The sequence below is a fragment of the Mchenga conophoros genome, linkage group LG18 (genome assembly GCF_057382185.1).
Source record: "Mchenga conophoros isolate Kocher_MC1m ecotype Shallow Benthic linkage group LG18, M_conophoros_male_GT1.1, whole genome shotgun sequence".
NCBI lineage: Eukaryota > Metazoa > Chordata > Actinopteri > Cichliformes > Cichlidae > Mchenga > Mchenga conophoros.
The window spans coordinates 40,196,489-40,210,146 of record NC_140543.1 but is presented as its reverse complement, the minus strand read 5'-3'; the positions used below and the strand labels follow the sequence as shown (position 1 = coordinate 40,210,146).

Sequence of the window (13,658 nt, the reverse complement as noted above, 5' to 3'; positions counted from 1 at the left end):
AGAGAGATGTGAACTAAATGACACATTCAGAATACTTTATTAATCCCTGAGGAAATTATGTGGTTACACACAATTAATGTTAATTAATGCAAATCAAATTAATTTGATTTACATTAAAATTAATGTAAATGTCAATGAAAAGGTGACAGGCATGTTTTCTGGAGTGCATCTTGCCAAAACACCTAGTGTGACAGACCTCATTCCAAAAGGTTGGACAGGATGTGAGATTGAACATTACACAACTTTTTATTTATGTCTGTTCCCAGAGGCCATTGTTGAGTTGTGGGCAGTACACCATCGACAGCTGGAGTGCATCTAGGATCCACCATACATGGAAATTTTTAGGTGTAGGCTGAATTCCAGTGTTTTCTGACAGGATGTCAGGTAAAAGGTGTATTGTGTATATTTGTCTGTAACAAGTTAAGCATGTGATCGTGTTATCATTGTCATTAATTTGATGATTATGTTTAGGTCCCCACTGTGCAGCACAGCTTTATCACTGCAGTGTGAAGCTCTGACAGGAGCTCGGTGCTGTATTTGGTGGTCAGGGATGAAACACAGGGTTGTCTCTGCGAATGCTTCAACTCTAACTGTTTGGAAAAACTGTTGAATCTAAACTTTGATTGTGTCCTCTGTTTTATGTTATTTGAATTTTCTTTTAGATGTACATAACTTTAATCATCAGCTGTAGTTTTTAAATGTACTTTAGAAATAAACTTGACAGATAATTATGACATTTTTGGTTTATTTTGAGTTGGTGTGCTTGTGCTTTCCTTGTGCCATTGTTGATAATTTAGTTCAGCTGGGTCTCGTTCTACATGGCTGTCTGCACTTCCCTGAATTTCCCTCTGTGTATACTTCAGTTGCCACATTCTGTATATACTAGAGATGGCACGATACCACTTTATATGTCCGATACTGATATGAATCCGATATAGTGTATTTTTTAATCATTAAAAATGTTTTTTGAATATCTTGCTGCATTTTGTATAAGTTCATTCTCAAGTTTAAAAAACAAAACACTAAAGCTATTCTGTTATGCCTGTATGCAAAAAACACACTGCACTCAAAATATTTCATAGTTCAGCAATACTGATCAATCTAATAAACTTAAATCCTCCATCCTCTCTATTCTGGTATTTTAAAGAGTACTTGGCAAAAACATTAAACAGCCAACTGAAATAAATTTTTCTAATGTTTAAAGTGTCAGGAGGCTTTTAAGAAACTGAGTGGAAGGACTTGCTTCTAGGAGGACTTTGAGTCACCAAATACATTTCTCACTTCAAAAATGATGTGTTCAATTTATTTCTAGAAGCTCAAAATCATCTGCAAGTATTCAGGCCTTTATTTTACCTCAGATACACAGCTAGAAGCTGCTCCTGTTCCCTGTCAGTCAGTTCCCTAAAATTACTTCTCTGCCTCCACAGATGTCTTCCCAACTCTGCTAACCAAACCTCAAACTGCCCCACTGACATCCTGAAAAATGCACGAAAGCGGTCATGGTACAGATTTAAACTCCTGGATCAAATCTCACCCGGCGTTCTTCTTGTGAGAAAGTGAACCCAAAAACTCATCCCAAAAAATTCTGAAATTCTTGTAGTCTTTTTGCATAAAGCTTAGTTTTTGTTTTGTTTTTAATGCTCTGAAATAATCTGGGGTGCATAGTATTGTGTACATGTGTGGTCAACTTCTAAATTCTGCCTAACAAGATTTAAAATAATTCAGTGCTTGCCTCATCTCCTACAACATTAGTTTCCTGTTTGCTATGGTCACCAGAGATGGGCAGTAACGCGCTACTTATAACGCGTTACTGTAATCTGATTACTTTTTTCAAGTAACGAGTAAAGTAAGGGATTACTATTGCAAAATTGGTAATTAGATTACCGTTACTTTCCCGTAGGAACGCTGCGTTACTGCGTTACTAAAACCGTGATTTTTTTGCGAGAATGTCTCACGACAGTGACGTAAGCGAGTGCGCCGCTAGTGACAACAGCTGTGTGCAGATCAACAATGGATCATATATCGATTGTGGGAGAGAGTATGAGCGTGCAGCGTTTAAAGCTTGGAAGTACTGACCTTATTTTGTGTTTGATTCCATAAAAAGTGACAAAAACATTAGTGTCCGTTGTGCGTGGGAAGAAAACTTTTTACAGCGAAAAAACCCCCTAAACTTCCAAGCAAGCACCGAGTGCGCAACGACGTAATGGGAAACTCACAGAGTAAACTCGCGGATTCTTCAACTGACCGCTGCGGCTCACCTGCACCAGGGTAAACCTCCGCCTACCCCCAGTCCTGCTTTACAGGTGAAAATAGAGCAACAGGACCGCTAGTCTTTGACTTTATTTATTTTCTGCTGTGTTTTACTTGCATCTATTTGAAAGAGTGAGTGTAAACACAAAAAATATTTTATTTTATGTGCTAGAATGTGTAGAAAATAGGTTTAAATGTTAAACTAATTTATTCAAGTCAGAGAATGTTGCATATAATTAAATTTTTGCTTGATGCATAAAGTTAAAAGATTAAAACTGATAAAACAAGTTAAAAAAAAAAGAGACTTTTCCATTTGATTACATTTTGTATGATGGATTATGCAGAAAAAGTAGAATTGGGCTGAAAGCTTTATCACCTCTTCAGGTTGTAAATCGTGTTTTTAAAAAGTAACTAAGTAACTAAGTAATTAATTACTTTTGAAAATAAGTAATCAGTAAAGTAACGGGATTAGTTTTTTGGGGGAGTAATCAGTAATTAGTTACTGATTACTTTTTTCAAGTAACTTGACCAACACTGGTTGCGAGTGATGACGTCAGAAGAGTAATTCTGGCTCCTGATGGTGTTCTTATAGATGACGTAGCTGTTGTTGGTCTGCAGGGTCACATAATCAGATACTAAGCAAGTTCTTCATTGTTTCATCTTTAACATCTGATACTCTTTAAGATGTTGACTGACTGGTATAAACTTCAGATGACCAAAAATTTTAGAATTCACAGAGATCAAAGCTTAAACAGCAGGAGATGAAACCCACCGTGACCACCGTCCCACATCTGTTGCTGCTGTTGAAGCTGAAGGTCACCATGTGGGTGAGCTCGTCCACCTGACCCCTGCAGGTCGGGTAGTTGAGCTGTAAAGCCAGAGTAATTGATGTGTTTGTCCTCCAGGAGACAACCGACCAGAGTGACTGAAGCAGAGTCCTGCATGCAGACCGTTGCATCACCTGAACGTCACAATATCAGTCAGAAAAATCACAATTAGAAGCTTTCCTCCATTATTCAGCCCTGTTGTCATGGTGATGTCACAACTGTCGTACCCAAAGAGTTGATTTCTTGGTACTTGGAGGCAAAAATGTCCCGACAGAAGCAGCGAGTGTCACCACCGACCGTCTTCTCACCACAGAACTCGTGATCGCTGCAGGTCCTGTCCTGACAGAAGGCCTCAGAGGCTACAGAGGAACACACTGATGTATTATCCTGAAAACGTGGGAGCTCTAAAAATCCACAGTTCAGGTCTTTAACAAAGGAGAGCTTATTAATGTCTTATTAAGGTCTTACAGCAGCCGGTCTTTGATGTCCAGCCATCCTGAGCGTGGTTGTGTAGACTGCAGGCTCTGGCGTAGGCCTTCAGGAACTGACAGTTGAGTCCGTCCACTGCAGGATATTTACACAAAGTGTTGGTGCAGGCGGTTATGTAGGGCTCTGGGTCAATGTCACTGTTACAGGAGGAGAAGGGCGCCTCCTTCAGGAGATTACAGCTGTACCACAGACAGAAGAAGAAGTTGAAGATAATAAAATGATAATCTGTAATCAGATGTGTTTATCTTCTATCTGTGCTGCAGTTACATGTGATGTACCACAGAGATCAAGGTACAACACAGATGTTTCCTGCCTTGTGGATCAGTCTGCTCACCGTTCAGTCACACTGGTGCAGTCGATCGTGGTGTCAGCAGGCTCACTGTACTGCATCTCACAGCTAGGGGGCGACAAACAACAAAGTTCAGGCTCATTCATACAAACAGAATATCTGCAACATCAGCAGCAGCAGCAGTCAGAGGGACTCTGAGCTTGTGATGAGGTCTTACCTGGTGGAGCTGTACTCAGAGAGCCTCAGGTCACTCAGAGACCTGCTGGAGTTTCCACACAGACCCTCCACAGATGAACCAGCAGGTCCTGCACAGGATCAGGACAGAATGAGTCAGATCAGCATCAATATTCAAACTGGACAAACACAGAAGAATAAATAACAGCACAGTTTACAGTTTACGTTACATGAATTAAACTTTATCTTCTGTACCTTCTAAGAGGATCTGTGCGGTGTAGCCGTCAAAGAAGACAGAAATGTTGAGGTTGGAGAGCGACAGCTTGGCAGTGACTCCAGTTTGGTCCTGAGAGAGCTGCACACCATGAACCAGCTGAGGCAAACTTTCAAGGGTCAACATGAAGTTGTCCAGCTGCATCACAGCAGAGACAAAGTGGAGGAAACACTGAGTGAAACATGTCAAACACACAAACAGGCTGATTTCACAGCAACAGCTCTGAAAGAACTGCTTCTAACAGCCCTGAGAAGAACGATGCGAGGAAACACAGCAGTTTCTTTGCATAACCTAAACTTGCACCACTGACCAACAATCGACCGAATTGTTATGACCATTAATTAATTGCCATGAGCACCATTGAGAATCGAGGAATGGCTGCAACAATGTACATGGCAATATGGTTAAAGATGTACCCTTAGCTTGCCTGACGCAGCTTACCCAAACTCTCCCGCCTTGTTCCAGGTGAATATGAACACCTGGCCCATCTAGACGCAGTATCACGCTGTCCAAAAAGCTCACATCTTCACGACGGCCGTCTCTGAAATTTGCCACGAGGTACAGGTTTGGGATTGACGGAATAGAAACCAGAGAGTAAGCACACCGATCCTTGATGAAGTTGAGTTGGCCGTGGACGTTGATGACAGTTGGGCCAGTCACAGTACAGGTGGTGTCCACTACACAGCTGATGGAAGCAAAGAAGAAAACAATCAACCACTAACCTCATAAGCCGCTGATGAGGAAGAGACCAAATACACAAAATAAAAAAAATTAATTAAATTACATTAAAAAAAATCCCTTAATGCATCAGATCTTTCTTTTAAATATAAATGGGGTTATATTCACGTGTTGTTTCCTTGACAACGCTCCAGTGGACCACAGCCAATGGTTTCAAGGACTGCAGTTTCAGAGCAGGTGAGTTTGGAGGCAGGTTTCTGGATCAGCGCTCACCACAGTGTCAGGTTCATATGCAATACCTGAGAAGTGATGGACGGTTTACTTTAGTTTAAAAACCAACAAGAGCAAGGCAGAAAGGCACAGCACTCCCTGTAACATCCCAGAGTCAAAGTAATGAGCCTGAGATTCACCAACCTAAGTGTCTGCATCCACTGATATCTTGTATTGTATTCTTGTACACTGTAGTCACCTTGATACCACTGATGTAAACTTCCAAGTCCTAAGCAGAACCGCACAAAACTCATGTTACACAGCAAAATCTCCAGTGTTAAATTAACACTGGAGAGTGTCTATATGGGTGCACACCTCTGAGTGTTAAATACAACACTATTGAGTGTTAAATTAACACTTTGACAGTGTTATATGTTTAAAAGTAACCTAGTCAGTTTTGAAGATTAACAATGGCTAACACTGAGCAGTGCTGATTTTCTAACACTGGAAAATAACTCAAAATGTTAGAAATATTTTGCATTATTCTCCTGAATTAGAAGAAGGTGATAACTATTGCATTTGTTAAACTGATTTGCATTGCATTAGACTGCTGATTTATTGTGAATGAATGATATTGTTTTATGATGCATTATACTGCTGAGTTATAAGAAATACTGTTCGCAGAAAGTCATCGCCTTATTTGTCTGATTAGAAGAGAACAGAATATACTGGAGTTTTCTGCCCCATCTCAGCAGGAGGCCGTAGCTTAGGTGCTGTGTGAGAGAACGAATGTGAATCTCTCAGGCCTGAGAGATTGAACTTTAAAGCGCTATAAAATATTCTTACTGAAAACAGTCGCAAAGTATTTTTCTCCATGATTATAATGGGCTTGGGAGAAAGATGGGACATTGATCACATGAGAAGTCCTGAGCCTAAAAGGATTGCAGCGAGTCAATCCAGTCCAAAAAAAACACAAGGAACTGTTTTCCTTTAAAATGATGACGTCATCTTGCTGGTGATGGAGGCTCGAATAGGTTGCGCGTGAGACTCCATTATCAGCAATATCTGGTATGAATGTGTGTGGATGTATGCATGTGACTGGACTGTGATGGACTGACGACTAAAAAGTTTTAACTGACTTGATACTGAGACAAAAACGGTACCGACTTTAGGATTAGTAAATGTCCACAAACAATTCACCCAGCCTGTAAAAGAAGGGTGGATGTTTTGTCTTGCTTCGTTTTGTTTTTGCAGGAACAGAAGGATGACAGAGACTAAAGGGGGAGGCTGTAGCTTCACATGAGTGTGAAATGCAGACTTAACCCTTTGGTTGCTAATTTTGAGTTACTGATGTTTGCATTAAGAAAATTGTGTTTTAGTAGCTCTGTTTTAATTAATGTATCACATTATATTGTTGGGAATGTTAAATGCTAAAGTGAAGAAAAGGTTTGATTTCACTCATGACTGAACGTGTTATTATTAACCATAGCAGGCCACTGTAAAGAGTCAATTAACTTTTATAGAGGAAAAAAAAAAAAGCCAAAAAACCCTCTATTGAGGTCTGTGAATAACAGGGGAATGATAGACTTGTCACACTCAAAATGGAGATATGTAATAATAAACACTGGTCCCCGTCTTTTAGGTCCCTTCATTGAAATAGTCAATAATTCAGAAAAGTACAGATATAACCGACAGGGGCATGTGCTGAGGGGTGGTGCTGCACAAGAACAAGAGCAAAATAAAGAAAAATATTGTGTTTAGCTTTGAGAAATTCAAATTAAAAACGTACCATTACACTCAGAGGATCAATATGAAATTCGATATATGCTAATTTTGTGTGTGAGTACATGACTGGTGACTGATCTGTCCTGAGCTTTTGTTTTTACAGCACCCACTTGACCACACCAACAGTTTCTCGCCACCAAAAGGGGGTACTTGCAAAGAATAGGGAGGAATATCATCAAAACTGGGAAAGGTAAGCCCCGAAGGGGGTGATAACACCATAACTTTCACTTATGGTCAAATTCTCAAAATTTGACCCCAAACTTGAAAAATTCTTCAAACATTTAGAGACAGAGTGGATAAACATAATGTCGCAAACCACATAAGGATGGAGCATTGGAATTGATAAGATGGTGAAATAACACGCAGGAAAAATATTGACCATGTTGATTATGTTTATTCCAGTGTACAGAGATTGGCTAATCTGACCAGGAAATGTTATAAAATGGATTGTCGGAACAGTCAGCATTAAAGTCACCATTGACAGTCCAGACCAAGGTTATTATCGTTAACAAAAACTAACGAAATAACGAAAACTAGAAGTGAAAAAACATTTTCGTTAACAGAAATAAAAATAAAAACAAAAAAGGAAAACTAACTAAAACTGTAATGAGTGTTCACAAAACTAACTAAAATTAACTGAATTTATAGCAAAATGTGTTTCGTTTTCATTGATGTGTGTGTGTCATACGATAGTCAAGGGTGAAGATGAAGTTTAGTTTCCAGATTTTTTCTTGCTGTCTCATTATGCCAGCAGGTGGCAGTACGTTAGTCGTGTCATCTGTGTTGCTGCCAGTGTTGCCAACTTAGCAACTTTGTCGCTATATTTAGCGAGTTTTCAGACCCCTTAGCTAAAAAAAAGACGTGAAAGCGTGTATCACTTTTACTCTCAACAAGCAGCGGATGCTGTAACGCAGTCAGTTCTTGTTTTACTGTTTTACTCTTATGCTGTTTTGTGGATCACAAGGTTTAAAACTAGTTATAAACACACAAAGTAACTCCACAAGAGTGCCTATTTCGGGTCACTTTTGCCGGTCCAAGCCCAGGTAAAGGAGCAGGGTTGGAATTGTGTCAAAAAAACAATAATTGCTAAAAGAAATTTAATTTATAGTTCTAAATAGACTCTAAATGCATTTAGGACGTTTTTTACTCACTTTATGTCTCTTCCACGATGTTATTTCTCTCTCCAACAACTTAGGTTACAATGAGATTAGCATGACCAATTATGCAAATTAGGCGATGACGTCATTTAGCGACTTCTAGCGACTTTTAGGACAACCAATAGCGATTTTCCTTATTGAGGAGTTGGCGACACTGGTTGCTGCTCCGTCCACGCGCAGACTCAGGTCAGGAAAAGTCGGGAGAAAGCGCCAGAGTCCAATTTGGGATTACTTTGAATATGACTGTGTTTTGGATAAAGGGACATTTCTAAAGGGAAAAAACTCCCACAAATCTTAAAGTGCACTTGAAAAGCTCACACCAGAAGGCTAACCTAGCTTACCTTGAGAAGGTAAGGGAGCACACTCAACCCTCTTCCCCAGAAAACAGAAGCTAACCCCAGGCAAGACAGCGTGATGCATCCCGAGACAACAGGATGGGGACATCTACATAACTGTGTGAGTCAATTGCCTTCAAAAAGTTTATCAATTCACTTGAACCAAAATTACGACCATCCTGGTGCTGCAAGAGTTAATAGTCTCAATACCCAAGGATAAGCAGAAGAGCATGACTGATATGATGGAACGGGGATTTCATTACACTTAGTTATTGCAAACACAACTAAAGCTATAACTGAAACTAATCAAAACTAAACTGAAACTAAGGATTTTCAGGAGAAAAAATAGAAACTAAACTAAACTAGCAAACAATTGGTAAAAACTAATTACAACTGACAGGAAATTGAAAATCTGAAGTCGAAACTAAATAAAAATAAAACTAATGAAAATTGCAAAACTATTAAAACCCTGGTCCAGACTAAGATGGCGTTGGACATCTTCAGGGCGGAAAAGTGTTGGTGTGAACAAGGTGTGGTTTGGCTTGTTGCATATATGTTTCAAGATGATACAGCTCTGGATGAACCAGTTACCAGGGCATGGAAGGAGGACGGACTCATTAAATGAGGAGAAGAAATTTTCTGGGATTGGTAACCCTCTGGGTGAGTGGTTGACTAAAAGCATGCATAAAATAAAAGCTATTTTTCATTATTGATTGGTAATAGATTGATAATTGGCCACATTTACAGCTGTATTGACTTGTTGTGGACGTAGTCTACTTCATGTTTAAGCACTCTAATTAACAGATTGAAAATAGTGACATTAAAGGAAGAGTATGCAGCGCCACCCTGTCAGACGCCAGTGACGGTGGGGCTCAGTGATTAATCAGGTGAGCTGCATTCATGGCTGAATCAAAACATAGATTCCCCTGCTGTGGTCATTGAGGGGAAAACAGGGGGAAGTGAAATTAAAAGAGGCATGGATAAACGTTTATGTGTGAAGGTTATAAACGGGATAAAAGGGGGTGTTTTACTGTTATTTTAGCATCAGCATTATTATTACATAAGAATCATATAACAAGCATTGCATTAAACATTTTTTTAAGCTATTGACATTACATTAACATTTGTTTTACAGTGATTGTTATAACCTCAGGTTAATCTTCTATTTACAGGTGTTAGAATAATCATATAATCTTTCATTGCAGGTGTAACCATGATCATTTTTATACATATTGCAGTTTGTTGCTCATTATAGAGTTGTGCTGAAGTTAATAAGGGTTAAAAGCTACAGTCAACGCGATGTTTGGCTGATCTATGGACTGGAGTGACTTCGAGCATAGAAGGCCGCACGCGCTTACATAACACTGATATCATGCTTTTCTTTGTGCTCTTTTATTCAGTTATATCTTTTGCTAAGTTTTAAGTAGTGGCAGTTGATTAAACAACATTCATTTAATATTACATACCTGATTCCGAGCATTACACACAGATCAACTTAACAATCTGCAAAACCTTGTGGCTGCATTGTTGTGTCTCCATAAGGGACAGTTGGCTCCAGGAGATAAGTGGGAGTCAGTGCCTGTCCTCGAGGAGGAGAGAATCTTCCTTTGCTGTCTCAGAAATAGTCAACAGGTTCATATTGAAGTGAAGTTCATATTATTACAGGTTTTGTTTCTTGGCAATTCTGCGGACGCAGGCTCTGGGCAGAGCCAGGAGTTGAACAGATCTAACATGACAATTAAAATGATTTCATTCCCTAACACAGGATGACAGGACTGGAGCAACGACACTGGATAGGAGAAAGTCTCATACTTTCTAAGATACGAGGTCACTAACCTTTTCTTTTAATTTTCTAGCTCTGTTGATTTGACACATGGGAATGTGTCAAAAAAGGGGGGAAGTTGAGTTTTAACATCAAACAAGGATTATATGAACATTTTTATGACTTCATTTGTGTTTTAATGACGTAGGTATGGTAAAGCTTAAGCTAATAGAGGTTTCCGGACTTTTTTATAGAATCAGTGAGAAGCATAAATCATTATTTCCATGTTTAAGCGTTAATCATTGAAATGAACTGAATAGCGTTTAGATGATAAAATGCCTGTGTTCATGAGAAGCTGAGTACCACACTGGAGAGGAAACCGTGGGACAGTAGGCGGAAGCAAACACATGAAAACGGGGGGGCAAATGTTAGAATTAAAAATGGCTAATTTGTTTTTGATGTCTTTTGTTAAAATGAGTGGTTTTAATAATTTTCAGACACGCCTTGCAAATGTGCTTATAATGAGTTGGCATTTGGTCTTTTGAAGGTCATAAGCTTCGTTCGGCGTGATGGTCCGGACTGATATATTGCAGGTATTGACTTTGAGTGCAGAGGGCTAAATGCAAACACGCTTACACACACATAGGATATGATTAGAATAAGTCCCTGGGACATTCTGAATATTCTAAACCAATTCTGAATCGCCAGAAGATCAGTAGATAACAACATTAGATTATTAGGGCTAGGCAGAGAGGTGTTTTGGTTTTCTGTCTCTTACAGAGAAAGGAACAGACACCAGACGAGGTCACAGATATACGAGGATCCTTCGCAGCAGAGACAGACACAGTGACTGCCGAGACACCAACTGGGTTCAAGTGTCATGGCGCTTGGGCTCCGATTAGTCACCTCAAAAGGATGGATCCCATAAACACAGCAATAACCATGAAGGGGTTGGCGGAAATCCAGGAACACCTGACCAGCGAGGTTCGAGAGGCTCTTGGTCAAAAGGGGGACACGTTCCTGTTCCTTTTTCTGGAGGATACACAGGACCGGAGGATACACAGATCGTTGTTTGAAATCGGGGCAGAATAATCCCCTGATCTGTGCAACGACTGAAGGGTTGTCTAACCCCTGAGGTTGAAGAAAGACGAGCAGATGATCACCCAACTGGACGACACTGGTAGCTGCAGCAATAAAATAGAGGCTAAAAGCTCCTCGGACAGGGGTTCTAGTCTGAATACGTCTGGAGGGTATAAGGTAGCACCAAAATAAAGCTGTGGCAGAACTGGGGAGTGTCATCTGTACCTGCTACTGTTGTAATAATAGTTTTTCTTGCATCTGAACTGCGCAAACACAGAGGCCATCTCACATATGGTTCACCCAACAGGGGGACAAAGGACCTGAGCGGTAAGAAGAAATGAACCCGGCCACACTGGATTGCAGGGTGTAGGTGAGCTCTTTATTCTAAAGAGCTCAACAGGGGGAGTGTGGGATTATAATATTATTGTATGCCATGTTAGACCCCTAATTAAAGATTGTGAATTATTATGTAGTTTTGGTTTGCATTATTCTCCTGAATTAGAAGAAGGTGAAAACTATTGCATTTGTTAAACTGATTTGCATTGCATTAAACTGCTGACTTATTGTGAATGAATGATATTGTTTTATGATGCATTATACTGCTGAGTTATAAGAAATACTGTTCGCAGAAAGTCATCGCCTTATTTGTCTGATTAGAAGAGAACAGAACATACTGCAGTTTTCTGCCCCATCTCAGCAGGAGCAGATAAACAGGGAGCCAAGGCCGTAGCTTAGGCGCTGTGTGAGAGAAAGAATGTGAATGTTTAGGCTTTTATAATTAGGTGGGGGCCACTAGAGGCTATAAGAGTTTGATCAATGCTCCACCATTTTGAGATCTGAGGCTGTCTGCGTACAGTGTCCATCTCCTACGCGTGTGACCATTAAAATCATTGTTTGACTTAACCCGGCCGGACCAGTGTTGTTCTTTTGGCTTTTCCTCTTGTATCCATCCCCAATATTTGAATCCGTAACAGTTGTTTTCACAGGTGTGCTCTATATCTCAACAATGGCTCATATTAAGACGACAGTCTTTCACACAGGTCAAGTGCCTCTATGCACTTCATTAGTTTAAATATTTGCCTATTTTACTTCATCTCATATGTCATTGTACTGAATTTGAGCAACCCTAAGCTTAATGCAGATTACTTTTAACAACTATCCACCTCAATTAAATCTATGGTCTGGAGCACAGGCTGTTGTCGAACAAGCTAAAGAATAAACATTTTGTGTCAGCAAGGGGTGGGGGAAAGCCATTCACCAGAGCATATCTTAAGTGCTGCTGATGTGGGCTGGCCTTCTCCACACGCTCTTCAAGGCTGATGTGTTTTCTGAAAACTTCTAACATTTGAATCTCTTCCATTTATAAGCCTGCGATTAACCGCACGGCTCAGGTCCGCGTGAAACCCGCGCAGCCATGGAGCCGTCGCTCTCTTTTATTTTTATTTAAATACTTTGTGCTGCCAGGAGCAAAGTCCAGCATAAACGTCTGTCACCCTCTGACACACTCTTGGTTGCTTAGGATTTCATGATAACAACAACAGCTGCTGACGTCACAGACCACGTGTTCTGCTCCTTACACACTCACACAACAACAACAACAACACAAAAAAGGGCTATTGTCCAGCACAATCTGGACCCCGCGGAACTTCTCAATACCCCACAAAGCGGCGGACCCCACAAAGCGGTCTACATTTCTCCCCACTAAGACGGCGAACCAAAAAAGTTCGAACTGCGCAACTCTGCGACTTAATGCTTCTGTACAAAAAAACCCCACTGAGCGGCTTTGTACATCGCCCCACTAAGACTGCGAATTTATCCCCACTAAGCGGCCACGGACAACGCCCCACTGAGCGGCGAAGACGTACAGTTATAGAGTTGGACTCTAAACTTACTCGGTGTTGCTTAGCGTGTAGTATAGCCTCGGATCCCGCCGATCGCCATTCATCAAGGAGAGAAAACAGACAGCTCATCCACTGGCCTGATGACAAACTCTCACGTCTCGGGACTTTACTACAGGAACTTCCTGGCTGACGTCAGTCTTTCAGCGTGTCTCTTCTCCCCTTGGTGAATGTCGACTCCAGGGCTCCGGCTCTCAAAGGACCAATTAATGATAGGTTTGTAGCTTGAACCTATTCGCTGGAACGTTGAAGACAATATAATTACACAGCAAGCAAGACACGAAGTAGGCAAAGTTCTTCTTGTTACTCATGCATGAGGGAGACCTGCCTGGAGCCAAGTGTCGTTCCACCACTTGACCTCCGTCAGACTCCCAGCCAGGTTCCCCATAGCACTCCTTTTATTGTGGTTACATGAATATGCATAGGGTCATAACATACGACGGACGTCTA

General features: G+C 40.6%; 1 pseudogene across 1 annotated transcript; it reads right to left on the bottom strand.

The window, feature by feature from the left end:
- Positions 1–2,745: 2,745 nt before the first annotated feature.
- LOC146554618 (alpha-tectorin-like) lies at positions 2,746–12,173 on the bottom strand (annotated as a pseudogene). The gene is made up of 11 exons (XR_014889385.1): positions 12,165–12,173; positions 5,396–5,480; positions 5,150–5,280; positions 4,745–4,988; positions 4,285–4,441; positions 4,073–4,160; positions 3,901–3,963; positions 3,546–3,745; positions 3,305–3,436; positions 3,023–3,211; positions 2,746–2,862 (listed from the first exon to the last, which is right to left on the bottom strand). The product of XR_014889385.1 is annotated as an alpha-tectorin-like (transcript).
- Between the last annotated feature and the right edge of the window lie 1,485 nt (positions 12,174–13,658).